Consider the following 13,571-nt stretch of genomic DNA (forward strand, 5'->3'; position numbering starts at 1 on the left):
AATCATCTTTAGATTCAATGGAGGTAATTGCCATGAAAGCCCTATAGTTCCCGTCACTGTCACACTTTTCTTCCGAGTCTGAATTTAAGCTTTTGGAGTTGCTAAGAGTAGTGGCAAACACCTTGCCCTTCCCTCTCAAGTAGTTGGGACATTCTTTCTTGATGTGTCCATGACCGTTGCATTCAAAGCACACAACTCCTTGGGGGGATTGAGAATCCTTCCCATCTTTTTTCTTGAACTCCTTTCTACCTCCTTTAGATGATGAGAACTTTTTTTTGCTAAAGGACTTCCCACTGTTCTTCATCTTCAGAAATTTTTGGAAATTCTTTGCAAGGAATGCTACTTCTTTCTCCACATCATCTTCTTTAGAAGATTCGTCCACTTGGCTTGTGAGAAGGCAGTCCAAGTTCATATGTTTGGAGAGATTCAATTAGCTCTTGAATCTTAATCTCATCCAAAAATTTTTTTTTTCTTCTATAGCAGTAACCTTCGCATGATAACTCTCTGATATGGACCTCAAGATCTTTCTCACCACCTTAGCATCCTCAATTTTTTCACCGAGATTGAGCTTAGCAATCACGATTTCGTTGAGCTTCCCATAGAATGAATCGAATAACTCATCGTCACTCATCTTAAGCTCTTCAAATCGAGTGGTAAGCATTTGAAGTTTTGTGTCCTTGACCTTCTTGGTACCTTCGTAGGTAGTCTCAAGAATCGTCTAAGCTTCCTTAGCGGTCTTCACATGTAAAATCCTGTGGAGTTCATCAGTAGACACACCACAAAATATAGCGTTAATTGCTTTGCTATTTGCATTTGCCAACGCAAGAGCTACCTTGTCCCATTCAGACTTGGCTGTTGTGGGTCTAACATACCCATACTCAACGGAATCCCATACGGACTCATCTATAGAACAAAGAATTGCCCTCATATGAACTTTCCAAAAAGCATAGTTGCTTCCTTAAAAAAATGGTGGAGCATTTAGAGATTGTGACTGATCCATTACAAAAAAGGTCTTGGATCGCACTTAGGTAATGAAACCATAGCAAGTGCACCCGCTCTGATACCAATTGAAAGCTCGGAATTGTGTTAAAAACACAAGAGCTGTTTAGACCCCAAAAACAAACATTACGGCTTGGTTGATTTTTTTATAACTTATACTAAGTGCGGAATAGAGTAAATTCGAGCGAACAAATAAAACAACTACTCTAAGTCATATTCAACAAAACATAGTAGTAAAATGAAAGCTAAAAGAGCAGGGAAGAGAGATGCAAATATAAGATAACACCCCAATGTGTTATCGAAGAGGAAACCGAAGAACTTTGCAAAAAACCTCTCTGCCACCCTTTAAGCGGTAAATCGATCCGCTAGATAATAAGTTAGGATACATGAATATCAAAAGACCCTTCAAGTCTAGTCTACTCAATGCACCTAAGCCCTCCAAATATTGGTTTCTTCCAATACTTCCCAGCAGCAGCAAAACACACTAGACACTCAATATGGGTGTGATAAGTGTTTGGGTTATTAACCTCTCAAGGATTTGGAAATGGAGAGGTAAGAGTAGAGGAAAACCACAATGGATAGTGTGTAGAATTGTGGGTATGACAATTTCACACTCTCAAGGGTTGAGGCTAGGGTTTTCTCTTCTAAAACGCTCTCTACTCAATATGTGGGTAATGAGAGTATATATAGTGTGATTGAGAATATAGTGGAGCAGATAGGACAAAATAGCAAAACAGACTGTTTCGCGAGTATCTCGCAGGAAGGCCTTACTCGTGAGACACTCGTAAAAACCAGTTATTACCATCTGTCATGACTCTTCGTATTCCAGTCATGTGCAAGACACATGCATCACTTCGCGGGATGCTTAGTCGTGAACTACCTGCGAGAAATCTTCTGCCTTTAAAAGCTTGAGTCTTCACACTTTCTCTCTCTCTATCACACAACCCTTACAATAAAATCCCACATAAAGTATAGGGTAAAAAAGATTTGATAAAATTACAATCAAATTTGGCACGGAATTAAAGCCAACACAAAATAGTTGTAAATCACAACTTTACAGATTACAAATGAGAAGCTTTGCGACACAAATGAGAAGCTTTGCGACACACATATTACATTCCTGAGGTACAGGGAGTTAGCAAGAAAAGAAAAATACGATATGACTCACTCTCTGACTCTTCTCTAGAGGGAGATGAACTTTATTGATTTATGGTACTTCACTACATTAGTTATAATCTCCAAACATCTCTAAACCTTTTGAGAAATAATTACAACATGCTGCCAACTCTGCAGTTCGAACATTTTCCCCCCTTTCCCCTTAAGCACTTTGTGCATGGAGAGATGCTAATTCGGCTACAAGGCTTTTACATTTCTAAACTTTTAGCTATGCATTTTGAAGTTGTATTTCATATTCTTAGTTGAACTACTTGCTTTGTACTATGCTTTAACTCTAATTGAGTTGTGTAGTCATCTTTGATGTAGAGTATGTTGATTTATTACTTGCTGTGCTTATTCATTAGCATGTTTGGATGGTTAATTCCTTGATTGATTGATCATTTTAGTCAAATTATGACTATTGACTTTATGATCATGTTCGGTGGTTTTTTTTTTTTTTTTTTTTTTTTTGCTGAAAGTAAAACCTATCGAGGTCTATGGTTTTAATGATATTGTCTCTTGTTTGCTTGATTGGTTTGTAGGCCAAAATGGTGTTTTACCCCTTTCAGCCAAACTTTCCAGCTTTTGCCTCCTGTTTGAAACTATTTAGGGATATGCCCTTGTTTTGAAACTTGATTTTTAGAGAATCGAGTTTCAATGAAAAACTCAATTTGGCAAAAATCGAGTTGCTTGAAAAAACTTGCATGGAACTCGAGTTCCATGCAAGTTTTTATTTTATTTTATTTTATAAGTTTGATTGACTATAACTCGATTTTCTAAAAATCTAGTTTTTCATTGAAACTCAATTTTTAGAAAATCAAGTTTAAAATAGGGACATATCCCTAAATAGTTTCAGATAGAGGGCATTTTGCTGGAACTTTTCAACAAAAGGGGTATATTCCCATTTTGGCCTTGGTTTGTACTTATTCAAACTATTCGTATCCCGTGGTTTCATTGAGTTTTTTAAAAAAGATAGGTTAAATTTGTTATCTATTGACTCAGTCTTTAGTCTAAGTGTAAGTTGAATTGTTTCTGTGTTTCATAGCTTACATTTAATCATTTAGTCTAAATGTTATATTGCAGACACTTTATTTAACTTTTTGCTGAAACTATAGATATAAGCTCAAAGCTAAAAGCTAAATTAAATAGGATTTTGTTAGTGAATACTTTAAGAGTAGATGTATCTAATACTTTATTATATAATACATTTATATATTTATTGAAAAATAAATGCAATCTGTAAACATGTATCCAAAAAAACACATACAATCACAATAAATTTGTGCATGTAAGTCAATAAATCATTAACACATGTATTACTTTTTTTTTTTTTTTTTTTTGTTGAGAAACAAACACACACACACACACACACACACACACATATATACAGGGGAAGGGAGATGAGATAAGGAAATACACTCATACGCTCACGTATTACTTTTTGTTATAAAAAGCATGCGTTATATCTCATAATAAGTATCATTTTCATAATAATTAACCAAATATAGGTGCTTGAATAGAGATAGTTGCTTATACAGAGTATTCTCTTTTTATTGGGAGTCATAAGATTTTTTGGTCGAAATATAATTGGAATCTAAATTTTACGTTTAAGGAGGACAAACAATTCAATTGTTTTATCAATTTTTGGATTTAAGAAAAAGGAAGACCTTGCAACTTTCTCAGTGTAGCGATCGAACAATTCATCACTTATCTCATTTCCAAACTGCTTTCCAAGTAATCCTTCAAAGGGGGCTCTCAAAAATAAAGCACGCATCGATGGGCTCTGCAAGGTAACATGCTTTTTCTGGTTTTTCAATATTGCCATTCTCTCAATGCTGAAATACTCACTTCTTTCAACCAATGCCTTCAATTCCTTAGGAGTTGGGTAATAAAGCGGAAAATTGAATGTATCCACTTTTGCTTCATTGACTAATCCCTGCAATTGGAAACCATGATCAATGCCTTATCAAAAGAATAACTTTTTCATGAAGCAATGTTTTGCTATCAAGGTCGGTTTGATACAATTTTCAACATAAGAAGATGAATTTAATTTGGAATTCATTTATGAGATTTTCACTTGTATTTTTTAAAATTATATTTGTTTAAAATTTAGCAATAGAATTATTCAATAGTTTTATAGTAAAACACTACTTTAATGAAAAACCTCTTGTAAAGATAGTTTCCCGATGGAAATTAAAACTTTTTAGTAAAGATAGTTTTCGCGTTTTCCTATATTTGGTAGTGTTAGAAAAAATAAATTAAAGGAAATTGTTAAAAATATAACTTGTTTCTAATGATTTTTTTTTTCGTGAAAAACAACTTTATCTCATGCCACGCTAAAAATAAAAGAAGTTAAGATGTAATATGGAAACTATTGAAAAGAACTCTATCTCATTTTGAGGTCATTATTAAATATAAGAAAATAAGATAGTTTTCCAAAACATACATTTTGGAAAAAAAAAAAACATTTTTTTAGAAAATATTAATGTTGAAACAATCGGAGTATTAGCCTTCATAGGCAAAGATATACTCTATCAAAATTAAATTAACAATAGATTTCATATCAATCATATATATAAAAAAACAAGAAACAGCATAAACTTTGACTTGTGCAAATAAGAATAAGTTTAAAGGTAGGAGAGAAAAAGAGAAGGAATCGAAGGAATATTTACTTACCACTTTAGCCATGTCCATTAGGCAAGATCCTATCATATCTATTTCTATACCAGTATGTGAGTCAGAGTTGCTCATAACATCAGGGATGCCTGATAGGAAAAGTGCCAGTAGCCCTCCACTCACAAGCTCTTGTGCTCTAGCAAATAGGATGGACTCCATATCCTTGGCAAATTGAGTTGCATAGGCATCCTTAACTTCCTTTGGTGCATTTGTGTAGAAAATCCTCCCTTTATTCCATGCAGGTGAACCTTCATCCATAACATCCACGGGGATGTTTGACAGCCAGTGTACTGCAGAAGAGGAGTGAATAAAATGAAGAGATGCCTTGGGAAACAAGAGGCCATGGAAAGAACCCGGTACCCCAGCCGCAAAGTATTATCTATTGGGAGGAAGGGACTTGAAAAGAGTATTGAAATCATTGGAGACCTGGTCGTTGAAGAACACTACAAAATCTGGGATTTTACTATTTCCTCCTTTTGATATGTATTTGAGTTTAATAGCTTCTACTATGTTTTGCATTGCCCTGAAGGTATTGGGTCCTGTAGAACAACCCAAGTCTGCTATACATATTGGGTTTGGAGAAGTTGGGAAGGCGTTGATGTCAAACTGATTGGCTATGGCCTCATTGATCTTTTCTGTGGCAGCTTCCACAATCCCTCTCTACAGCACAAAGTGATGATTAACATTTTTTATATTGATCATAATAATTAGAATCACGAAAGTTTTATCTCAAAATAAATTAAATAAACCATCAAAGTATCTAACGTAAAAATACTCATCAATTGCAACGTTAAACAATTCTTTGAATTACCCATTTGATCCCCAGTTCTCAAAGTATATAAGTTGTAGTTGCTTCAACAAACACCATTTTTTTTTTTTGATAGGAACAAACACCATTAAATGGAGATGTGGTACAAACCCAGTAGGAAATAAAATAGATCGAAAAGTATATAACCTGATAGGTGGAGTTTTGAACATAGCTGTCAGGGCCCTCTCCTCCTTTCATTGCCATATGTGTCTTTATGTCTTCAGATGTCTGTTGAGAGCAGTTGTTGTTATAAGAGCATAATGGTTGATGCACTATTTAGGAGAAAGGTGTTCACCAATAAATTATTTCTTCAATTTTATCGTCCAAAAGATTCACTTTCAACTTCACAGATTGACCTTGCCAACTTATACTTAAGCACTATATGCTCAAAAAAAAACAAAAAAAAAACCTTAGCAGTTAGCAGTTAACACGACACTGCTTGAATGTTTACTTGAAGCAAAGCTAGGAACTAAAAACGTGGAATCCCAATATTTAAAAAAGAAAAAAAAAAAAAAAAAAAAAACAAAAAGAGAAGAAGAGAAAGTGGATTCCCGATTATCCCAAATTAAAGAACGTCGATTTTTAAGAGAGAGAGAGAGAGAGAGAGCCAAGTGAGAGAGACATGGAATCCAAGTATTTTATCAAATTATTTCTTTTTCTTTTTGGTATTCTATCAAATTTCTTTTTCTTTTTGAACTTAATTTCTATTTCATTTGATAAATAAAATAGATACAAAGAATTTTATTTTAATGTTGTTGGTGATGTTCTTCATAGATAGACGGTCATCTAGAAATTCAACAAAATTTTGAAGCCAAGTGAGAGAGACATGGAATCCAAGCGTATACTTTCTCTTGATGTTGATGGAGTTCTATTTGGGAACTTCTTTTTTTAATTAGCGATAAAAGGAGAGTTACAAAGTTTTCCACATTATTTATCTTACTACAGATGGAGTTCTATTATTGCTGATGTTGATGTTTTTCTTTTGAGAATCAATTATTTTTAATGTTCTCCATAGATAAGCTTACAATTGTTTTTTTTTTCTTTTCATTTTTTGTTACATAGCAAATTTAATGTTTTTGTTATTAACTATTAACTTGTAGAATTTTTTTTTGAAAGAATTAATTATTAAATTCAAATAATTTGTGCATTTACTAAAGGACAAAGTTTAGCTACAAAATTAGTTGTAAGCTAAGGCTACGACCTTACACAATAAAATAAATGTTACTACATATTTTAAAAACTTAACAATTGAATTGCATGTTCTTTATGCTCTTAAATTCTTAATATATATGTCAAATTTTGTGCCAATCGAATATTATATAATATATAAGCTTATATTTTATACATAATTTCAAACTACAAAAACTTGTAATTTGAACAATTTATTGATGACATAGTTATTGATATTTAATTTTTTAAAAATTTTGCAAGTATGAAGAATATAAGAAGAAGATGTCATCCAATTGTGAATTTGTCAAAATTCACCTTCAATAAAAAGCTATTAGGTAAGATTGTAACTTATGACTATAACAAATTTTGTAGCTAAATTATATCTTTTACCAAATATTTGTTATGTGTGTGTATATATACACACACAAGTTATTCTTTTAAACAAAAAAAAAAAGAAAAAAAGAAAAAGATAATAATTAATAGAGGATGAAGTAAAATAACAATAATAAATCTGGTATGTAATAAGGGTGTCATGGTAAAGGCTGCTTTTAGGGTAATTGTTAATAAATCATTTTAGGAAAATTTCAACACTATTTTAGTAAGAAGTAGAAAAAGTTGTCAAAACATTAAGGGGTGTTTGGTAAGGTAGTTTAAGATAAAATTTTTGTAGTTTTTTGAAATTTGTGTGAGTGAAAAAATGTGTAAAATTGTTTAAAATGTAAAAATATGAGTTTGAGCAAACAAACCAAACAGATCTTAATTAATTATTTTTTATAAAATATTTCTTAAAATATTTTATTAACAAATATGCATAAAGCATAGGTTAACATTTCTCGTATAATATAATATATTTTCTCTCAAATAAATTGTGTTTTTTTTTTCCTTCACAACATCTCTACTTAAAATATTTATAAATCATAATAAGTTTGAAGAAAAAAATCATGTAAAGTACAGGCAATAACTAATGATTGTCAAATATTCAAAAGTCATAGTTACCTTTATTTTTTGCCGGATCTGTTTGTTTGGGGAGAGACTGACGAGATGGCTTGAAATAGACCAGAGGCTTTTCCAATCTGCTTGTTTGGAGGGTGAATAAGTGAAGTAAGAGAGGTTGATGAAGTGAGGCAGAGGGAGCAAGAGAGAGTGGTGATTAAGAAGTGAGAGGAGGCGAAAGATACAGACGAAGAGTCGGTGAGTGTCAACGGTTCGGTGGGGTTCATTTTTTTAGGCGGGGTTCATTTTTTTATGCAAAACGTACACATGGAGTTTAAATTTTAATTATTTTATTCTAAAACATAAAAGACAAAGTTGTCTTTTCAGCAACTAGGAAAGAACTATGTGGAATATTCTCTTTTATTTGTCTTCAATGATTTTTAAATAAATTAGTTTATTAAACCTTTTGAATTATTATCTATCTTGTAAGATTTGTTAAAAACTAATAAGAGAAATTCTACTTTATTTATTTATTGAGAAAGAAGAGAAATTCTACGCAGTCTTTACTCTTTATTTTTCAATCAAGATATATTCAAATATTTTTAAACATTATATGATTTTAATCAATATTACTAAATTTTGTATATTTGATTAATTAATTTTTATATTATTAATTATTAAAATAATTATTATTTCATCACAGTTTAAGTTTAGTTAAATCTCAATTTGACCTTAAAAACTTTGAACATACCTTCTTTGCAATATTTTGAACGGTTTGATTTTTAAAACCATACAAATAATTAGATTTATTTGGTTGGAATTACAGTAGAATTTAATTTTTGCATTCAAGAAGGAAAAACAATATGATTAGCTTCTGGATTTAAGAAAAATGAGGATCCTTCAACTTAATTTGTGAGGGAAGCGATTAAACAACTCATCCAGGATCTCAATTCCAAAATGTTTTTCAATTATTCCTTCCAACGAGGGACTCTACAAGATAAGGCATTTCTCTTGGTTATTCAATACTTTCATTCTCTTAATGCTGAAATTTCCATTTCTTCCTATCAATGCCTTCAGCTTCTTGGGGGGAGTGTAATACGCTGGCACATTAATGAATCCACTTTTTCTTTCTCTTTGCAATAAAAAACTACCTTAACAGCCAAATGTAAAAACCACGGTCTATGCTAACCTTCACCCTATAATTACAACACATTTTTCTATGTACTCTACTATCCGAGATGGTATTTGATATCAAATAATACCATATCAGATTTATCAGTGGTATCAAAAACTACTAAATATGAGATATGTTAGCAAAAAATGTGATCATAATACAACTTATAAAGCTTCATAGTGATCATGTTTGGTAATGTCCAGATGCAACCGACATGAGTTGATTGACGTCCAATTACAAGAGGAAGGTTAGATAAAATTTGTAAATACATATTTACAGAAAATTTTAAGATGGTACACTTTTTTTATTTTAAATAAAATCATAAATACAATAATTTTCATGACATTTTCATAATAGATATGTCATATGTATATTGATGTCAAAGTGATTGGCAATGGCCTCTTGATCTTTTCTTTGGTAGCTTCCACAATTCCTCTCAGCAGAAAAGGGGTTTTTAATATTCATCATTATTAGAACCATGAAATCATCTAAGAGTAGCGGAATTTGGAATGTTAATTTCTTAGAAAATAATTAAATAATTTTGGGTGATTAGTTTCAAAACACTATCACTCTCAAATTGTTATTTCCACTATATTTTATCAGGAGAATTTAACATTAAAATGCTCATCGGCATTTGGTTGTCTTTATGCATTGAATTATCCATCCTCAGCTCTTTATGAACAAATGCGTTCTTATGTCTCATAGGTGGTGGGGCTTATAAAATAGTAAATGACAAAATAATTTAGTTCCAAACTAGTTTGTAACTATCTTTTTCAATTCATTAGGTGACATGTGACAAAGAGTTTAAGACTAGTTTGGAAGCTTGCTTTGGGCGTTTTCCAGCGGTGCGTTTTTGGATAGTGGGTCTCGTGCACTGTTCACGGGACCTGCAAATACTTTTTTCAGTAAAATTTTCATTAAAACTGGGTCCTACAATACTATTCACACATTTAAAAATTATTTTGCTACAATGTTTTTAATTTTTAGTTTTTAGCAATAAGCAGTATCCAAACAGACCCTAAGACTACACGTGAATAGTTTATTTAGTTGCCACATAAGAGGTTGAAGCTGGATATCCAAACTGGTTTTAAGCTAAAACTTTTCATCAGTAAATAATTTGAGTTGTTCATAAATATCTTCAATTTATGGTTCTTTCAATCACAATGTTAGATTTTTTTTTTCTATGGAAAAAAAAAAAGAAAATCAGAAAAATGGAAGGTTGTGATTGATATATTTGATAGACAATAATCTGTTCACTAGATAAATGTAAAGCCAGTTTTGCTGCTTGAGTTGAAAATCTTCCTATATGAGTGTCTATAGAACAAAGTATTTCCTTGGAGTGTTTATTGTTTCTCCTTTTGGTTGTTTTTTTGATGAATGATAAAGTTTAACTACAAAATTAATTGTAATCTAAGAGTACAACCTTACTCAATAAAATAAACATTATTACATATTTTTGAAAATTTGAATTGTATGTTTTTTATGCTCTTAATACACATGTCAAACATTGTGTCAATCAGATATTATTTACCATATGATTTATAAGCTTATATTTTATGTATTATTTTAAACTACAAAAACTTACAATTTAAACAATTTTTTGATGACATAGCTATTAATCTTTAATTTTCTAATTTGCAGACATGACTTCTATTTCATAAGACATGGTACCCAATCCAATTTTGTTTATTATTTAGACTTGGTTGAAAATTATTATATGCTCATCCAGGTAACAATCTGATTTTTTTTCTTGGTGTTCCAGTCGTACATTAACATCAGGTGCTAGCCTATTTCCCAAATTTAAGTTGCAATTTTGCATGTTGACAGAATATTTGTAGCTCAGACTTTGGCTACGTATTGCTATGACAGAGATGGTTGGAAATCTACAGACCTATGAGTTGGGTTTGTCTAGAATTGAGAAGTCTAGCAAGAGCAAGAGCATGGCACTAAAGGCCAAGAGCAGCGAGACGGAAGAGCCTTCAGATGATGAAGATTCTAAGATGAAGTCCTACATCACCAGGCAATTTAAGAAGTTCATGAAGAATGCCAGTGGGAGGAGCTTTGACAAGGACCGTAGGCAATCCAATTCTTCTTAGTTCAAGGGCCAAGACAAAGGGAAGAGGGATGCTAGGGATGGCAGTAAATACACTGTTCCTACTAGACCTAAGTGTTTTGGGTGCCAAGTCTTCGGACACATGAGACAGGAGTGCCCTACATATCTCAAAACTATTGGGAAAAGCAAGATACTTGTTACTATATTAAGTGACAATGAGGATGACAGAATTTTGAATGCCTTTACTGCCATAGTCAATCCTACTGAGGGGATTATTGAAGATGTGGATGAAGATGAGGAATTAGTGGAGTCCAAGTTTGAGAAGATGGATGAATAAGATAACATCCACACAGCCTATGTAAAGTTAAACAAGGTCTCAGAAAAGCATGAGAAGTTGTATAGGTTGACCACCAAGAAGCTCAGTGATGTGGAGCTTGAGCGTGAAGAGCTTTCCACAAAGATTGATAAAGCCAATCAAACTATTGGAGCACTGAGGTTTGAAAATAACTTCTTGGCTGAAAAGATCAAGAAGCTTGAGGCAAAACTGTTCCAAGTTAGAGCTCAACTCGAAAGGACTTCAAGTGCTAAGCTCAATGAAATGCTAAGTCTTTAGAAATCTGGTGTCGATCAAACCGGTGTAGGGTATGATCTCTCTTCTTTTAATATTTCTTCTTCTAGTACTACTATTTTGTTCCTCCTAGTAATAAGGTTGAAATTGAGAACACTAATGTCAAAACTGAATTAGCTAGTGAGAAAATAGACAAGGGTAAATCTATCTCTGGAGTACCTCCAAAGCAGGATAAGAAAGAAGTTAAAAATCCTAGGGCTAAGAAGGCTAATTCTTAAAAGCCTAAACAGAAGAAGCAGCATCTCTGTCATCACTGTGGAGTAGCTGGTCATACACGACTGAATTGCTATTAGTGGTTAGCCACTCAAAATAGCAACAGCATGATTGCATCTGGAAACCAGAATCAGATTCCATTCTCCTTAGGAGATCTTCTCAAATTCCTCATGTTCCTTTCAAACTTGAACGGTTTCAATTCTTCCCTTTACCGTCGGTTCAAGGGTTTGTGAAAAAGGAAATGTTCTTCCAAGGTGTGGAAGGAAAAGGGTTCCAAGTGATTTAGTCACTTTCTCTCTTTTTATCCCCTTCTTGTTTTTGGTTTTGCATTACTTGTGTGTTTTGCTTTAATATTTTGAGTCAGTCTAGTTTTATGCATTGCCTTTGTTTTGTTTTACATGTTTTTGTTTGTTAGTTTTCAGTTTTATTTATTTTGTTTTTGATATAAAAATAAATAAAAAATTGAAAAATTCAGAAAAATACAAAAATAGTGTGTGTATGTGTACATTGGTTTTTGTGAACCTTAAATGACCATTGAAACAGAGTTCTCTAAATTTTGTATCTCTTCTAGCTTAGATGAGCATCTTTATGCATAACTAAGCAAGTGAGCTTTATGGCTCTTTGTTTGTGATGAGTAAGGTTAAGTGATCTCTTATACTTAACACTTGTATCACTCTTTTTGACGGGAAAGACTAGAAAATCCTAAGAGAAATGCATAATTAACCATCTCATTACTGTTACCCACCAGTCATGACATGACATTTGTATGCTCCGACATAGTAAAAGTGCAATGTCAATGATATCTGTATGCTTTGGCATAGCAAAAGTGCAATGTCAAAAAATGCTTAACATAATTGGGTATTTATTTTCTCTCTTTTACATACCTATGCATGATTAGCTTAATAAAAATAAAAATATGCAAAGAAAATAAAAGCAAAAAGAACAAAATGCTTTAAAAACATGATTGCAAGTGTGTATTCTAGGAGATGTGGGAGTTATAGGATGTACCTTAAAGGTGATAGTCCTCATCAAACAGTTTTAATTGTGTATGAGTTAAATTGATTTGCTCATAATATAGAGACACTTATGCAATTTTGCAATGTTTTCACACATAACACGCAAAACTCTTTGCTACTTTTGATACATGTGCAGGTACAATGTGATTTGGCCATCACAAGGTTTACATGTGTTAATGTATGCTCACTAAACTATCTTGACTTATTTTTGAAATATAAAATCGGTTAGACTTGTTTAGTGTGTGTGTTTTTGGGATCAATGTGCTTAAAATTTTTGTTGAGAGACAATTTTGAGAACTTAAAATGTTGCTTGGATCCTTGGTTGAGTTGCATGCTTGATTGCATTCATGTTTGTGTTTTTCTCTTCTTGAAAAACTATTTTTAAGCAATCTCAACAGTTTCTCGACACCTCTCGATACCTGACTTATCTATCGAGCTCTTTAGTTGATTTTTATCACAATCTCGATACCTCTCGACAGCTAGGTGGATTGATCGAGAAATCTCTTGTCCCCTCGATAGCTCCTCGATCCATCGAGCTTATGTTGTGGACACCTCTCGATAGTTGTATCTATCAAAGATTTTAAATCTTGACATCTTTCTCGACACCTCTCGACACCTATATCTGTCGAGATTTACTGAACACCTATATATAGGTTTCAGCGCGATCCGATCCTCTTTTTCTCGATCTTTCTCGATCCGTCCGCGCCTATTCACCTCCCAAACACTCACTTCTCTCTTAAAACCTT

At 32.6% G+C, this 13,571-nt stretch overlaps 1 pseudogene; it reads right to left on the reverse strand.

Moving 5' to 3' along the window:
• Positions 1 to 718: 718 nt before the first annotated feature.
• On the reverse strand, positions 719 to 7,879 carry LOC142606561 (loganic acid O-methyltransferase-like; annotated as a pseudogene).
• Positions 7,880 to 13,571: the final 5,692 nt, after the last annotated feature.

This window comes from Castanea sativa, chromosome 8, assembly GCF_040712315.1.
Source record: "Castanea sativa cultivar Marrone di Chiusa Pesio chromosome 8, ASM4071231v1".
In the NCBI taxonomy this organism is placed as follows: domain Eukaryota; kingdom Viridiplantae; phylum Streptophyta; class Magnoliopsida; order Fagales; family Fagaceae; genus Castanea; species Castanea sativa.